Below are 16905 nucleotides of genomic sequence, written 5' to 3' on the forward strand. Positions count from 1 at the left end.
CAGCGTTACTCTGTACCCTGATCTCTTTTGACGAACATATCAATACTATTCCATGGACAGCTTTTTTTCCATCTACGTAACACCGCAAAAATCAGAAACTCTGTCCAAAAATGATGCAGAAAAGTTAATCCATGTTTTTGTCACTTATAGATCAGACGACTGCAATGCTCTACTTTCCGGCTACCTCTACTTTCCGGCTATCTGTTACAGTGCCTTGCAAAAGTATTCACGGCCTTGACATTTTTCCTATTTTGTTTCACTACAACCTGTAGTTTAAATAGATTTTTATTTGGATTTCATGTAATGAACATACACAAGTCCAAATTGGTGAAGTGAAATAAAAATAAAATAAATATAATTTAAAACTGAACAGTGGGCGTGCATACAGTGAGGGAAAAAGGTATTTGATCCCCTGCTGATTTTGTACGTTTGCCCACTGACAAAGAAATGATGAGTCTATAATTTTAATGGTAGGTTTATTTGAACAGTGAGAGATAGAATAACAACAAAAAAATCCAGAAAAAAGCATGTCAAAAATGTTATAAAATGATTTGCATTTTAATGAGGGAAATAAGTAAAATATGACTTAGTACTTCGTGGCAAAACCCTTGTTGGCAATCACAGAGGTCAGACGTTTGTTGTAGTTGGCCATCAGGTTTGCACACATCTCAGGAGGGATTTTGTCCAACTCCTCTTTGCAGATCTTCTCCAAGTCATTAAGGTTTCGAGGCTGACGTTTGGCAACTCGAACCTTCAGCTCCCTCCACAGATCTTCTATGGGATTAAGGTCTGGAGACTGGCTAGGCCACTCCAGGACCTTAATGTGCTTCTTCTTGAGCCACTCCTTTGTTGCCTTGGCCGTGTGTTTTGGGTCATTGTCATGCTGGAATACCCATCCACAACCCATTTTCAATGCCCTGGCTGAGGGAAGGAGGTTCTCACCCTTGATTTGACGGTACATGGCCCCGTCCATCGTCCCTTTGATGTGGTGAAGTTCTCCTGTCCCCTTAGCAGAAAAACACCCCCAAAGCATAATGTTTCCACCTCCATGTTTGACGGTGTTCTTGGGGTCATAGGCAGCAATCCTCCTCCTCCGAACATGGTGAGTTGAGTTGATGCCAAAGAGCTCCATTTTGGTCTCATCTGACCACAACACTTTCACCCAGTTGTCCTCTGAATCATTCAGATGTTCATTGGCAAACTTCAGACGGGCATGTATATGTGCTTTCTTGAGCAGGGGGACCTTGCGGGCACTGCAGGATTTCAGTCCTTCACGGCGTAGTGTGTTACTAATTGTTTTCTTGGTGACTATGGCCCCAGCTGCCTTGAGATCATTGACAAGATCCTCCCGTGTAGTTCTGGGCTGATTCCTCACCATTCTCATGATCATTGCAACTCCACGAGGTGAGATCTTGCATGGAGACCCAGGCCGAGGGAGATTGAAAGTTATTTTGTGTTTCTTCCATTTGCGAATAATCGCACCAACTGTTGTGACCTTCTCACCAAGCTGCTTGGCAATGGTCTTGTAGCCCATTCCAGCCTTGTGTAGGTCTACAATCTTGTCCCTGACATCCTTGGAGAACTCTTTGGTCTTGGCCATGGTGGAGAGTTTGGAATCTGATTGATTGATTGCTTCTGTGGACAGGTGTCTTTTATACAGATAACAAGCTGAGATTAGGAGCACTCCCTTTAAGAGTGTGCTCCTAATCTCAGTTTGTTACCTGTATAAAAGACACCTGGGAGCCAGAAATCTTTCTGATTGAGAGGGGGTCAAATACTTATTTCCCTCATTAAAATGCAAATCAATTGATAACATTTTTGCCATGCGTTTTTCTGGATTTTTTGTTGCTATTCTGTCTCTCACTGTTCAAATAAACCTACCATTAAAAGTATAGACTGATCATTTCTTTGTCAGTGGGCAATCATAGAAAATCAGCAGGGGATCAAATACTTTTTTCCCTCACTGTATGCATTCACCCCCTTTGCTATGAAGCCCCTAAATAAGATCTGGTACAACCAATTACCTTCAGAAGTCACATAATTAATTTGATTACATACAGGTGGACTTTAAGTGTCACATGATGTTTCACATGATCTCAGTATATCTACACCTGTTCTGAAAGGCCCCAGAGTCTGCAACACCACTAAGCAAGGGGCACCATGAAGTCCAAGGAGCTCTCCAAACAGGTTGTGGAGAAGTACAGATCAGGGTTGGGTTATAAAAAAATATCAGAAACTTTGAACATCCCACGGAAGCACCATTAAATCCATTATAAAAAAATGGAAATAATATGGCACCACAACAAACCTGCTAAGAGAGGCCACCCACCAAAACTCACGGACCAGGGAAGGAGGGCATTAATCTGAGGCAACAAAGAGACCAAAGATAACCCTGAAAGAGCTGCAAAGCTCCACAGCAGAGATTGGAGTATCTGTCCATAGGACCACTTTAAGCCGTACACTCCACAAAGCTGGGCTTTACCAAAGAGTGGCCAGATAAAAGCCATTGCTGAAAGACAAAAATAGGCAACAAGTTTGGTGTTAGCCAAAAGGTATGTGGGAGACTCCCCAAACATATGGAAGAAGGTACTCTGGTCAGATGATAGCCAAAAAGCAACATTTTAGTCTCAAGGATAACGCTATGTCTGGCGCAAACCCAACACGTCTCATCACCCCGAGAACAACATCCCCACAGTGAAGCATGGTGGTGGCAGCATCATGCTTAGGAGATGTTTTTCATCGGCAGGGACTGGGAAACTGGTCAGAATTGAAGGATTGATGGATGGCGCTAAATATAGGGAACTTCTTGAGGGAAACCTGTTTCAGTCTTCCAGAGATTTGAGACTGGGACGGCGGTTCACCTTCCAGCAGGACAATGACCCTAAGCATACTGCTAAAGCAACACTCGAGTGGTTTAAGATTAACATATAAATGTCTTGGAATGGCCTCGTCAAAGCCCAGACCTCAATCCAATTGAAAATCTGTGGTATGACTTAACTTGAAATAAAAACAACTTTCTGACAAAATTCGAAACGTGTAATATCTGAAAATGTAGCTAGCTAGACTATTTTACACTGGCCCAGAGAGGTTAATTACAGGTTGTAAGGCAAGAAAATAGGAAAATTTCCAAGGGGTGTATACTTTCGCAAGCCACTGTATATCTGGAGTATTTATCCTGTTTCCTGTGTGAATTTAAGTACGCTCCCTCTAATTATTTCTCTCTCCCTCCCCTCCTGGAGGACCCGAGCCCTGGGACCATGCCTCAGGTCTTCCTGGCCTGATGACTCCTTGCTGTCCCCAGTCCACCTGGTCGTAATGCTGCTCCAGTTTCAACTGTTCTGCCTGCAGCTATGGAACCCTGACCTGTTCACCGGACGTGCTACCTTGTCCCGGACCTGCTGTTTTTGACTCTCTTGCTCTGTCTACCGCACCTGCTGTCTAAGTCTGAATGCTTGGCTATGAAAAGCCAACTGACATTTACTTCTGAGATGCTGACCTGTTGTACCCTCAACAACCACTGTGACTATTATTTGGCCCTGCTGGTCATCTATGAACGTTTGAACATCTTGGCCATGTTCTGTTATAATCTCCACCCAGCACAGCCAGAAGAGGACTGGCCACCCCTCATAGCCTGGTTCCTCTCTAGGTTTCTTCCTAGGTTCTGGCCTTTCTAGGGAGTTTTTCCTAGCCACCGTGCTTCTACATCTGCATTGCTGTTTGGGGTTTTAGGCTGGGTTTCTGTATAGCACTTTGACATCGGCTGATGTAAAAAGGGCTTCATAGATAAATTTGATCGATTGAGTTCAATGGTGTGGTTCTCAAGAGGTCAATAACCTTGAGGATTTAAAGACTCTCTCATGCTTCTCGAGCAGTTCAAGAATTGCCTTCATGGAAGGGTTGCGACCTACATTTATGAGCACAAGGATCTCACTCTTGAAAAAGCTGCAGTTCTTGTAGATAGATTCGTGTTGAGGTTTAACTACCTTCACAAAACAAAGCACCCTACGCAAAAAGTAATCCAGAGAAGTCATCACCTACTGCGATGTTTCAATCCATTTGTAATCCATTCAATCCATCCACTCGTCGCCAAACCCACTGGCTCCATGTCATCTACAAGACCCTGCTAGGTAAAGTCCCCCCTTATCTCATCTCACTGGTCACCATAGCAGCACCCACCTGTAGCACGCGCTCCAGCAGGTATTTCTCTCTGGTCACCCCCAAAGCCAATTCCTCCTTTGGCCGTCTCTCCTTCCAGTTCTCTGCTGCCAATGACTGGAACGAACTACAAAATTCTCTGAAACTGGAAACACTTATCTCCCTCACTAGCTTTAAGCACCAGCTGTCAGAGCAGCTCACAGATCACTGCACCTGTACTTAGCCCAAACAACGACCTCTTCTCCTACTGTATTTATTTATTTTGCTCCTTTGCACCTCCATTTGCTCCTTTGCACCACCATTATTTCTATTTCTACTTTGCACTTTCTTCCACTGCAAATCTACCATTCCAGTGTTTTACTTGCTATATTGTATTTACTTTGCCACCATGCCTTCTTTGCCTTTACCTCCCTTATCTCACCTCATTTCCTCACATTGTATATAGACTTATTTTTCTACTGTATTATTGACTGTATGTTTGTTTTACTCCATGTGTAACTCTGTGTTGTTGTATGTGTCGAACTGCTTTGCTTTATCTTGTTCCAGGTCGCAATTGTAAATGAGAACTTGTTCTCAACTTGCCTACCTGGTTAAATAAAGGTGAAATAAATAAAATAAATAAATATGACTGGTTTCCCATTTGTCTCCAGAGATCATAAGGGAAAATCTAAAAACAATTGCTATGTGTATTTACAATATCTTCTCTAAATTGCTAATTTACCTAGCTCTTATCAATGTATAAATTAGTGCATGGAGAATTCAGTTTTTTCTATCAGAAAAAAATGAAGTAGATGCTTTTTCAGCTTGGAATCATCAGGTTTGCTCTACGTTATTCATGGTTTCCTTGCACGTGAAGATGGAATTAGGTTAAGGTCATAATATGGTGTATCTGTCACAGGAGGCTGCTGAGGGGAGAATGGCACAAAATAATGGCCAGAACGGCGCAAATGGAATGGCATCAAACACCAGGAAACCATGTATTGATACCATTCCAGTCATTACCACCATCCTGTTCTCCTTAATTAAGGTGCCACCAACTTCCTGTGGTATTGGTACAGTCGTGGCCAAAAGTTTTGAATGACAAAAATATAAATATTCACAACTTCTGCTGCCTCAGTTTGTATGATGGCAAATTGCATATACACCAGAATGTTATGAAGAGTGATCAGATGAATTGCAATTAATTGCAAAGTCCCTCTTTGCCATGCAAATGAACTGAATCCCCAAAAAACATTTCCACTGCATTTCAGCCTTGCCACAAAAGGACCAGCTGACATTATGTCAGTGATTCTCTCGTTAACACAGGTGTGAGTGTTGACGAGGACAAGGCTGGAGATCACTCTGTCATGCTGATTGAGTTCGAATAACAAACTGGAAGCTTCAAAAGGAGTCAGTGTTTGGAATCATTGTTCTTCCTCTGTCAAACATGGTTACCTGCAAGGAAACACGTGCTGTCATCATTGCTTTGCACAAAAAGGGCTTCACAGGCCAGTAAGATTGCGCCTAAATCAACCATTTATCGGATCATCAAGAACTTCAAGGAGAGCGGTTCAATTGTTGTGAAGAAGGCTTCAGGGCGCCCAAGAAAGTCCAGCGAGCGCCAGGACTGTCTCCTAAAGTTGGTTCAGCTGCGGGATCGGGGCACCACCTGTACAGAGCTTGCTCAGGAATGGCAGAATGCAGGTGTGAGTGCATCTGCATGCACAGTGAGGCAAATACATTGAGGATGGCCTGGTGTCAAGAAGGGCAGCAAAGAAGCCACTTCTCTCCAGGAAAAACATCAGGGACAGACTGATATTCTGCAAAAGGTACAGGGATTGGACTGCTGAGGACTGGGCTAAAGTCATTTTCTCTGAGGAATCCCCTTTCCAATTGTTTGGGGCATCTGGAAAAAGCTTGTCCGGAGAAAACAAGGTGAGCGTTACCATCAGTCCTGTGTCATGCCAACAGTAAAGCATCCTGAGACCATTCATGTGTGGGGTTGCTTCTCTACCAAGGGAGTGGGCTCACAATTTTGCCTAAGAACACAGCCATGAATAAAGAATGGTACCAACACATCCTCCGAGAGCAACTTCTCCCAACCATCCAGGAACAGTTTGGTGACGAACAATGCCTTTTCCAGCATGTTGGAGCACCTTGCCATAAGGCAAAAGTGATAACTAAGTGGCTCGGGGAACAAAACATCGATATTTTGGGTCCCTGGCCAGGAAACTCCCCAGACCTTAATCCCATTGAGAACTTGTGGTCAATCCTCAAGTGGCGGGTGGACAAACAAAAACCCACAAAATCTGACAAACTCCATGTATTGATAATGCAAGAATGGGCTGCCATCAGTCAGGATTTGGCCCAGAAGTTAACCTGTTTGATCTAGGGGGCAGTATTGAGAATTTTGGAAAAAAATATGTGCCCATTTTTAACTGCCTCCTACACCAACTCAGAAGCTAGAATATGCATATTATTGTTCAGGTTTGGATAGAAAACACTCTGAATTTTCTAAAACAGTTTGAATGGTGTCTGTAAGTATAACAAAACTCATATTGCAGGCAAAAACCTGTGAAAAATAGATAAAAAAAAAGTGAATTTTGTGACTGTACTATTTAGTGTCATTGTTTTATAGATACCATAGTGAGAAAGGATTCAGTTCGCAACTCCTTCGGCTTCCACTAGATGTCAACGATCTTTATAAAGTTGTTTGAAGCATCTGTGATGAATACAGACCGAATTAGAATGCTTGTAAGTTGACACGTCATCACTTCATTTTTTGCGCCTGCGCATAAATCTGAGAAGAGTGTCTTTGTCATAATCGTTTATTCTAGACACTTGATAGGTTGTGTGAAAATATTACTGATGTTTACTGATGTTTCACGTTAAAAATGGACCAAAAGATTAATGCTAAACAACGTTTGACATGTTTGAACAAACGTAAATAGATTATTTACTAGGTTTTTTTTAGCTTTTCGGCGTGACTTTACACTGCCCACCTCATTTTGTGGGAGCCTACTGAACGCTAACTATTTGGACATAAATTATGAACTTTGTCAAAAGAAACCACATTTGTTCTGGACCTGGGATCCCTGGCAGCGCCTTCTGATGGAGATAATCAAAGGTAAGGGGATATTTAGAATGTTATTATCGATATTAGATGATGCTAATGCTAACTGTATAGCTTAGCTTAGCTTAGCTTATAGCTTAGCTTGTTGTTGTTAGCATAGTACCCAGTTTATTGCAAAATGTGATTTCCCAGTAAAGTTATTTTGAGATCTGGCCATTCGGTAGCAATTACGAGATGATAATATATTATTCTTTGAATGACAATATTATAATTTACCAATGTTTTCGAATAGTAATTCCGTGATTTGTAATGCTGGATTCACTGGGAGCATTCGAGCCGAAAAAAATTCTGAATTTCACCGCGACTGTAAATGCTGTTTTTGGATATAAATATGAACTTGATGGAACTAAAAATGCATGTATTGTATAACATAATGTCCTATGAGTGTCATCTGATGCAGATTGTCAAAGGTAAGTGCATAATTCTAGCTAGTTTTCTGTCTGTTGATGCCCTTCTTTGAATTGGCTAAACATTACACGCAGCTATTGTCAATGTACTCTCCTAACATAACCTAACTATGCATTCTCCGTAAAGCCTCTGAAAATCGGACAGCGTGGTTAGATTTAGGAGATATATCTTTCAAATGGAGGAAAATAGTTGATTATTTGATTATTTGAAATGATTACTCTTGCAGTTTTGAATTCCCCGCCATGGTCACATGACAATGAATCCCAATACCGGGATAAGATCCTGCCCCCTGGCCTCAACAGGTTAACCTGTTTAGGATAGGGGGCAGTATTTTCACGGCCGGATAAAAAAACGTACCCGATTTAATCTGGTTATTACTCCTGCCCAGAAACTAGAATATGCATATAATTATTTTATTTGGATAGAAAACACCCTAAAGTTTCTAAAACTGTTTGAATGGTGTCTGTGAGTATAACAGAACACATATGGCAGGCCAAAACCTGAGAAGATTCCATACAGGAAGTGCCCTCTCTGACCATTTCTTGGCCTTCTATAGCCTCTTAATGGAAAACAGAGGATCTCTGCTGTAACGTGACATTTTCTAAGGCTCCCATAGGCTCTCAGAAGGCGCCAGAATGGGGAATGATGACTCTGCAGTCCCTGGGCGGAAAACAGTAGGGGATTTGGAAAGTGGTCGATCTGAGAACAATGACACAGGTGCGCGCGTGCACGTGAAGACACCATTTTCTTCTTTCAGTCTTTGAACGAAAACAACGTCTCCCGGTCGGAATATTATCGCTATTTTACGAGAAAAATCGCATAAAAATGTATTTTAAACAGCGTTTGACATGCTTCGAAGTACGGTAATGGAATATTTTGAATTTTTTTGTCATGATATACACCGGCGCGTCACCCTTCGGATAGTGTCTTGAACGCAAGAACAAAACGCCGCTATTTGGATATAACTATGGATTATCTCTAACCAATATTCTGAGTAGATAGCCCGGCCATCATGGCTAGCTATTTTGACACCCACCAAGTTTGGCACTCACCAAACTCAGATTTACTATAACAAAAATTGGATTACCTTTGCTGTTCTTTGTCAGAATGCACTCCCAGGACTTCTACTTCAGCACCCAAGGTTGTTTTGGTTCCAAACAATCCATAGTTATATCCAAAATAGCTGCGTTTGTTCTTGCGTTCAAGACACTATCCGAAGGGTGACGCACCGGCGCGTATCGTGACAAAAATTTTCAAAATATTCCATTACCGTACTTCGAAGCATGTCAAACGCTGTTTAAAATACATTTTTATGCGATTTTTCTCGTAAAATAGCGATAATATTCCGACCGGGAGATGTTGTTTTCGTTCAAAGACTGAAAGAAGAAAATGGTGTCTTCACGTGCCTGCGCACACCTGTGTCATTGTTCTCAGATCGACCACTTTCCAAATCCCCTACTGTTTTCCGCCCAGGGACTGCAGAGTCATCATTCCCCATTCTGGCGCCTTCTGAGAGCCTATGGGAGCCTTAGAAAATGTCACGTTACAGCAGAGATCCTCTGTTTTCCATAAAGAGGCTATAGAAGGCCAAGAAATGGTCAGAGAGGGCACTTCCTGTATAGAATCTTCTCAGGTTTTGGCCTGCCATATGAGTGCTGTTATACTCACAGACACCATTCAAACAGTTTTAGAAACTTTAGGGTGTTTTCTATCCAAATCAAACAATTATATGCATATTCTAGTTTCTGGGCAGGAGTAATAACCAGATTAAATCGGGTACGTTTTTTATCCGGCCGTGAAAATACTGCCCCCTTATCTTAAACAGGTTAAGAAAGATAATAATGAATTCCTAAGAACATTGAGGAATTGCATTTACAAACTATCTAATGAACTACTTATTTTTTGTTGTTAAGCAGATCGTTACATTTTTTCATAAGTAATGTTTCATGAATCCGGACCCAGTTGCACAGGGCAGGGTTCAGACCCAGGGCCTCGAGCTTAAATTATGAGCTTTGAGGGAACTATGGTGTTGAATGCCAAGCTAAAGTCAATGAACAGCATTCTTACACAGGTATTCCTCTTGTCCAGATGGGATAGGGCAGTGTGCAATGCTATGGCGGTTGCATTGTCTGTGTACCAATTGGGGCGGTTAGCAAATTGAAGTGGGTCTAGGGTGACAGGTAAGGTGGAGGTGATAAGATCCTTGACTAGTCTCTCAAAGCACTTCATGATGACAGAAGTCAGTGCTACAGGGTGATAGTTTAGTTCAGTTACCTTTCCTTTATTGTGCAAAGTTGTCAAGGCAAAGGGTGGCTACTTTGAAGAATCTCAAATAAATTATAAAATATATTTTGTCTTGTTGAACACTTTTTTTAGTTACTACATGATTCCATATGTGTTATTTCATAGTTTTGATGTCTTTACTATTATTCTATAATGTAGAAAATAGTATAGTCAACAGCCTTGGTTTCTCAAATGACTGCATCGCCTGGCTCAGCAACTACTTCTCAGACAGAGTTCAGTGTGTCAAATTGGCAGGCCTGTTGTCCGGACCTCTGGTAGTCTCTATGGGTGTGCCACAGGGTTCAATTCTTGGGCCAACTCTTTTCTCTGTATACATCAATGATGTCGCTTTTGCTGCTGGTGATTCTCTGATCCACCTCTACGCAGACGACACCATTCTGTATACTTCTGGCCCTTCTTTGGACACTGTGTTAACTAACCTCAGGATGAGCTTCAAAGCCATACAACTCTCATTGGCCTCCAACTGCTCTTAAATGCAAGTAACTAAATGCATGCTCTTCAACCGATCGCTGCCCGCCCGTCCAGCATCACTACTCTGGAAAATTACAAATACCTAGGTGTCTGGTTTGACAGGAAACTCTCCTTCCAGAATCACATTAAGCATCTCCGATCCAAAATTACATCTGGAATCGGCTTCCTATTTCACAACAAAGCATCCTTCACTCATGCTGCCAAACATACCCTCGTAAAACTGACTATCCTACCGATCCTTGACTTCGGCGATGTCATTTATAAAATAGCCTCCAACACTCTACTCAGCAAATTGGATGCAGTCTATCACAGTGCCATCCGTTTTGTCACCAAAGTCCCATTTACTACCCACCACTGCGACCTGTATGCTCTCGTTGGCTGCCCCTTGCTTGAAATTCATCACCAAACCCACCGGCTCCAGGCCATCTATAAGTCTCTGCTAGGTAAAGCCCTGCCTTATCTCACTGGTCACCATAGCAGCACCCACCCATAGCACGTGCTCCAGCAGGTATATTTCACTGGTCACCCCCAAAACCTATTCCTCCTTTGGCCGCCCTTCCTTCCAGTTCTCTGCTGCCAATGACTGGAACGAATTGCAAAAATCACTGAAGCTGGAGACTCATATCTCCCTCACTAACTTTAAGCATCAGCTGTCAGAGCAGCTCACAGATCACTGCACCTGTACACAGCCCATCTGTAAATAGCCCATCCAACTACCTCTGCATATCTATCACTCCAGTATTTAATTGCTAAATTTTAATTACGGCCTATTTATTGCCTTACCTCCCTATTCTTACCACATTTGCACACACTGTATATAGATTTCTTTTCCTATTGTGTTATTGACTGTACGTTTGTTTATTCCATGTGTAACTCTGTGTTGTTTGTCGCACTGCTTTGCTTTATCTTCGCCAGGTCGCAGTTGTAAATGAGAACTTGTTCTCAACTGGCTTTCCTGGTTAAATAAAGGTGAAATAAAATAAAAGGAAAATAAAGGAAAAACCCTTGAATGAGTAGGTGTGTCCAAACTTTTGACTGGTAACTTTTGTACATACATTGTTCAACTAAGTGTAGACGTAGCCTATGACAAATTATTTGAAATTAAATGAACAGTGAAATTATATAAACACATGACTATAGAAAGACAAAGGAATAACGTAAGGCAAGTTTAAAATAGAAGAAAATGAAAAAGGGACTATAGAAACAAGGAAGAGTGGATCAGCAGTTAGTGAGGCGTTTGCACATGCTCAAATGCTTCATTGTGTGTGTGGGTTTGCTTTGTCAGGCTGACTGTTTTTATAATCCAAATGATTGATTGCCATAACAATGCCATGGTGATAGATGTGGGATATAAATCACGGTGGATAACCCTCCTCCTACATACATCCCCTTTTCCAAGCTAACAAGAAGCCCAGTGTTTCTCTCATACTATGGCTGCTCATTTAACGTAGGCATACATACAAAAACAGGTCTCTTTCTCCCAGTCAATTTCAAATATGTTTCAAAGTTCTCGCTCTCTCTCCTCTGAATTCCTAGGTACTGTTACTTCTTTCCCAGGGTAATTGTGTGTTGCTGATTCTTTTGAGGGCAGGTAAAGAGAATGCCTCTTTGAATGTCTTGTCCTGCGTTCCAAATGCCACCCATTTCCCTATATGGTGCACAGCTTTTGATCAGAGCCCTATGGCTTGGCCTATGGGCCTTGGTCAAAAGTAGTGCACTACAAAGGGAATAGGGTGCAATTTGGGACACACCTTACTCTATACAGTAGGGAGGAGGTAATTAAAGAAAAGCGTTCTTTCAGTACCTACCCGCCCGCCCTGCTCCAACAGAAACCCGCTCTGTCTTGCCCAGGCAAGAGAGGTAATTACAGTTTGACTTAAATGCTCACCTTCAAGCTCTTCACTTCATTCTCTCTCCCTCCATCTCTCCCTTTCTTGCCAAGAGTCAAGATGTGTAACTTTGTGGATTGTTACTTTTTAAAATCAGACAATAAAGGGTTGGGAGAGATCAATACAGTAGTTCTGACATGTAAAAAAGCAAACAGTGCAAGCAGCGCTGGAAGCTATGCTTAGAGATAACCTTTACATTTATTTTAAGGTTATTAACAAGATCCATCTATAGGGCTCCTGAGTGGTGCAGCGGTATAAGGCACTGCATCTCAGTGTTAGAGTTCTCACTACAGACCCTGGTTCGATTCCAGGCTGTACCACAACCAGCCGTGATTGGGCGGCGCACAATTGGCCCAGCGTCGTCCGGGTTAGGGTTTGGCCGGGGTAGGCCGTCATTGTAAATAAGAATTTGTTCTTAACTGACTTGCCTAGTTAAATAAAGGTTAAATATGACTACTACATATGTCTCAAAGGTGTGTGTATGCAAAGTGAAGCAAAGCTGCTGTAGTAATGAAACAGTATGGTTATCTACACAAACCATTAGGAACAGAGGTTCTCTTTTCTAAACATTGTTGTATAGTATTCAAACATGCATATCCATATTTTCATTTAAGTCTCTGTGGCCCTCACAATCCTTCAGTCAGAGAGTTAGGGGGGAAAATATGAAATCCTGAACCTCAGCCCATTTTTCTGCACTGAAAGCATTCCCTCCCAGGCTTTATGAGGTGACTGGACTCTGGCTGAGGGGAGAGAGGGTGAACGGGCCCCTGAAAAGGTACTTTGTGCTGGGCTAGACTCTGGCCAGCTTAACTCTATCAGAGGTTGTGGTTCTAGACCAGAGGCCAGACGCTCAGACCCCCTCTGCTGGCACCAGCGGAGCCACCATCTGGGCCAAGGGGGTGATGGGTTGGCCCTCCCTGAGCTGGTCTGGCCCAGGCTGGGCCCTCCACACTGAATACAATCCTCCAGTCCTTCAACCCTGCATTTCCATGGGAGGGTTCCGCTCCATGCGAAACTTACAGTGCCTTGCAAAAGGCACGCTGTTGCGCTGTTGCGCCTTCACCACACTCTCTTTGGGTGGACCATTTCGGTTTGTCTGTGATATGTACGCCAAGGAACTTGAAGCTGTCCACCTTCTACACTGCGGTCTCGTCAATGTGGATAGGAAGTCCACGATCAGCTCCTTTGTTTTGTTGACGTTGGGTGAGAGGTTATTTTCCTGGCACCACACTCCCAGGGCCCTCACCACCTCACTGTAGACTGTCTTGTCATTGTTGGTATTCAGGCCTACTGTTGTGTCACCTGCAAACTTGATGATTGAGTTGGAGGCTTGCGTGGCCATGCAGTCATGGGTGAACAGGAAGTACAAGAGGGGGCTGAGCACGCATCCTTGTGGGGCCCCAGTGTTGAAGATCAGTGAAGTGGAGGTATTGTTTCCTACCTTCACCACCTGGGGGCAGCCCATCAGGAAGTCCAGGACCCAGTTGCACAGGGCGGGGTTCAGACCCAGGGCCTCGAGCTTAATGATGAGCTTGGAGGGTACAATGTTGTTGAATGATGCGCTACAGTCAATGAACAGCATTCTTAGATAGGTATTCCTCTTGTCCAGATGGGATAGGGCAGTGTGCAGTGCGATGACAATTACATCGTCTGTGGATCTGTTGGGTCGGTGTAACACTCGTCATTGAAGGGGGACCAAAACGCAGCGGGTAAAGTGCTCATCCTCTTTATTAAAGAAAACACTTAATCAATACAAAACAAACGACGAAAACAGTCCAGTAAGGTGCATAGACTATACTAGAAACAACCACCTACAAAACCCAGTGAAAACAAACAGAACTAAATATAGCCTCCAATTAGAAACAACAACAACCAGCTGCCTCTAATTGGAGGTCATTGACAAAACTCACATAGAACTAGAAAAGCTAGATAAACATAGAAATTAGAAAACTAGAACCTAAACCCACAATACCCAACCATACAAAACAAACACCCCCTGCCATGCCCTAACCAACTACAATGACAAATAACTCCTTTTACTGGCCAGGACGTGACAGGCGGTAAGAACATTTAACCTCTTGACGTTACCCTAGGATAGGGGGCGCCACAGCGCATTTTGAAAAAAAATTGTGCCCATTTTAAACGGCCTACTACTCAAACTCAGAAGCTAGGATATGCATGTAATTAATACTTGTGGATAGAAAACACCCTAAAGTTTCTAAAACTGTTTGAATGGTGTCTGTGAGTATAACAGAACTCATATGGCAGTCAAAACCCCGAGACCGATCGAAACAGGAAGTGGAATTCTGAATTGTGGACTCAACTTCACATCTTTGCCTATTAATCACACCATGAGCTATGGTTCATTGAGCACTTTCTATTGCTTCCACTAGATGTCCCCAGTCTTTACAAAGTGGTTTGAGCCTTCTACTGTGGAAACTGACAGATTGACACGCTGTTGAAATTGGTCACAGGAGGAGGGCCATCACCATTATGACGCCGGCGGCCCTGTCTACCCCCTCCTTTCAAAACGTTTTGAAACACAATGCAATCGTCCCCCTCGAATCTTATTGGCTCTCTTGTTGAAACAGGCCCTGAAGATTTATGTTATACAACGTTTGACATGTTTGAACGAACCTAAATGGGGGAAAAATGTCCCGCGGCCGACGAAGGTTTTGGATACAGCCTTCAGACGCGCTAACAACAGCAAGCTAATGGAACATAAAGGATGGACTTTTTCGAACGAAAAAACATTTGTTGTGGACCTGGGATTCCAGGTCCACAACAAATCCTACCTTCTGAGCCTGAGTAGCAGGCAGTTTACTACGGGCACGCCTTTCATCCAGACGTCAAAATACTGCCCCCTACCCTAGAGAAGTTAACATGTTCCCCCCTTTTTCCCCATTTACATCTACCACCCAGACTCTCAACCAGTCTACAACTACTAGTCCAGACACACCACTCCCTATTTACAAAGGGTAGAGAGGGCCTGTCTTGTCTTAAAAACACAGTGAGTCAACAATGTTTATGCAGATTAGACCTTTGCAAAGGCTTCTGGGGTGATCTACTGTGCCCAGTGAGTGAAAAGACTGTTAAAAAAGTACACCAAATTCCCCTATACCAATTATTCTTAATATTCCCCCCCACCTCTGTTGTGGTAAATTGTCTATTCACTTGCTTGTTCACAGGGAGTGATGTAGTAATATAGTATAGTAATGGCGCTGACAAATATGGCTGCTGTTCTTCGAGCTCTTAGGAAACCTTGCAGTATTTTGATATGTTATTTCTTATGTTATTAGCCCAGGAGTTTTTTTGTGTTATTGCACACAGCCGGGAAGAACTTTTGGATATCAGAGCGGCGGTAACTCACCAACATTACCAGGAATACGACTTTCCCGAACCCGAACCGGATCCTTTATTTGTATCCCCCAGGGCAATTGAACATCATTCTGTCCAGTTTTCTAGAATTAAGGATTCTATTTTTATTCATTGCACTAATACTAGTAATTTAAATACAGGTTGTAGTAACTTGGTGGTAGTTGAACTCAATTATAATCTTGGTAGTGTTTTCAGTAGTTAATTATTTTTTCCCCCATGTAGCGGTGTAGATAACTACTGAAACTACACACTACTTTTTTATTGCAACAATAAAATGTGTGAAGTAGTAAAGAATCTTTCGGCAACAGAGCTGCCCCAATTTTCACACTTGACTGCAGAATGAACTGTTCTTGCAATTTGTAGTCTATGACATATCTGATATGATAATGTATCACAAAGTACTTAGGATGTAGTGCTACTTTTCCAAAGTAACTTTAGTTTAGTCAAAAATATTTTTCTTAAGCTACACTAAAGCTAACCTTAACTTCTTCCAGCGTGAAGTAATTGGTAATTTGGTAAACTATATTACATGACTCTCCCACAGACCTTCTCAAAGGCTCTCAACTTATCATACTTAATTCCCTGCTGATGGTTGATGGGCTCCTCATTGTATTGAAAATGGTTGGGTATGTTCAGGCCCCAGAACATTCACACCTACCCAAATGGGCAATCAACAAGCAGTTATCTAAATTTCACAGAGCCTTGGAAGTTAACAGAAAAGGAACACAGATTCAAGGCTATTTGTGAAACTTATTTATATAACCGATATGATATCCCCATTGTATCAAAAGATGTCTATATATATCGATGTAGATTTTCCATATCATCCCAATTACTAGTCAATTTAAATCTTCTCACATACTGTTGTTGCTGATGTGATACATTTTTTCCGAACATATGAAATTAGGTTATTCTGTTTAACCCTTATACTACCAACTGGGTTCATTTTGACCCCAGAGGCATAATTTTTTTATCATAGTCCAAAGGTGGTTTATTAAATTCTTCACATTTTACATGACGTTGCCAATCAAATATCTAGCCACTTTAACAATTAAAAATTGGATGTAATAAATGTATCACTAGTCACTTTAAACAATGCCACTTTATATAATGCTTACACACCCTACATTACTCATCTCATATGTATATACTGTACTCTATACCATCTACTGCATCTTGCCTATGCCG

This window comes from Salmo trutta, chromosome 2, assembly GCF_901001165.1.
Source record: "Salmo trutta chromosome 2, fSalTru1.1, whole genome shotgun sequence".
In the NCBI taxonomy this organism is placed as follows: domain Eukaryota; kingdom Metazoa; phylum Chordata; class Actinopteri; order Salmoniformes; family Salmonidae; genus Salmo; species Salmo trutta.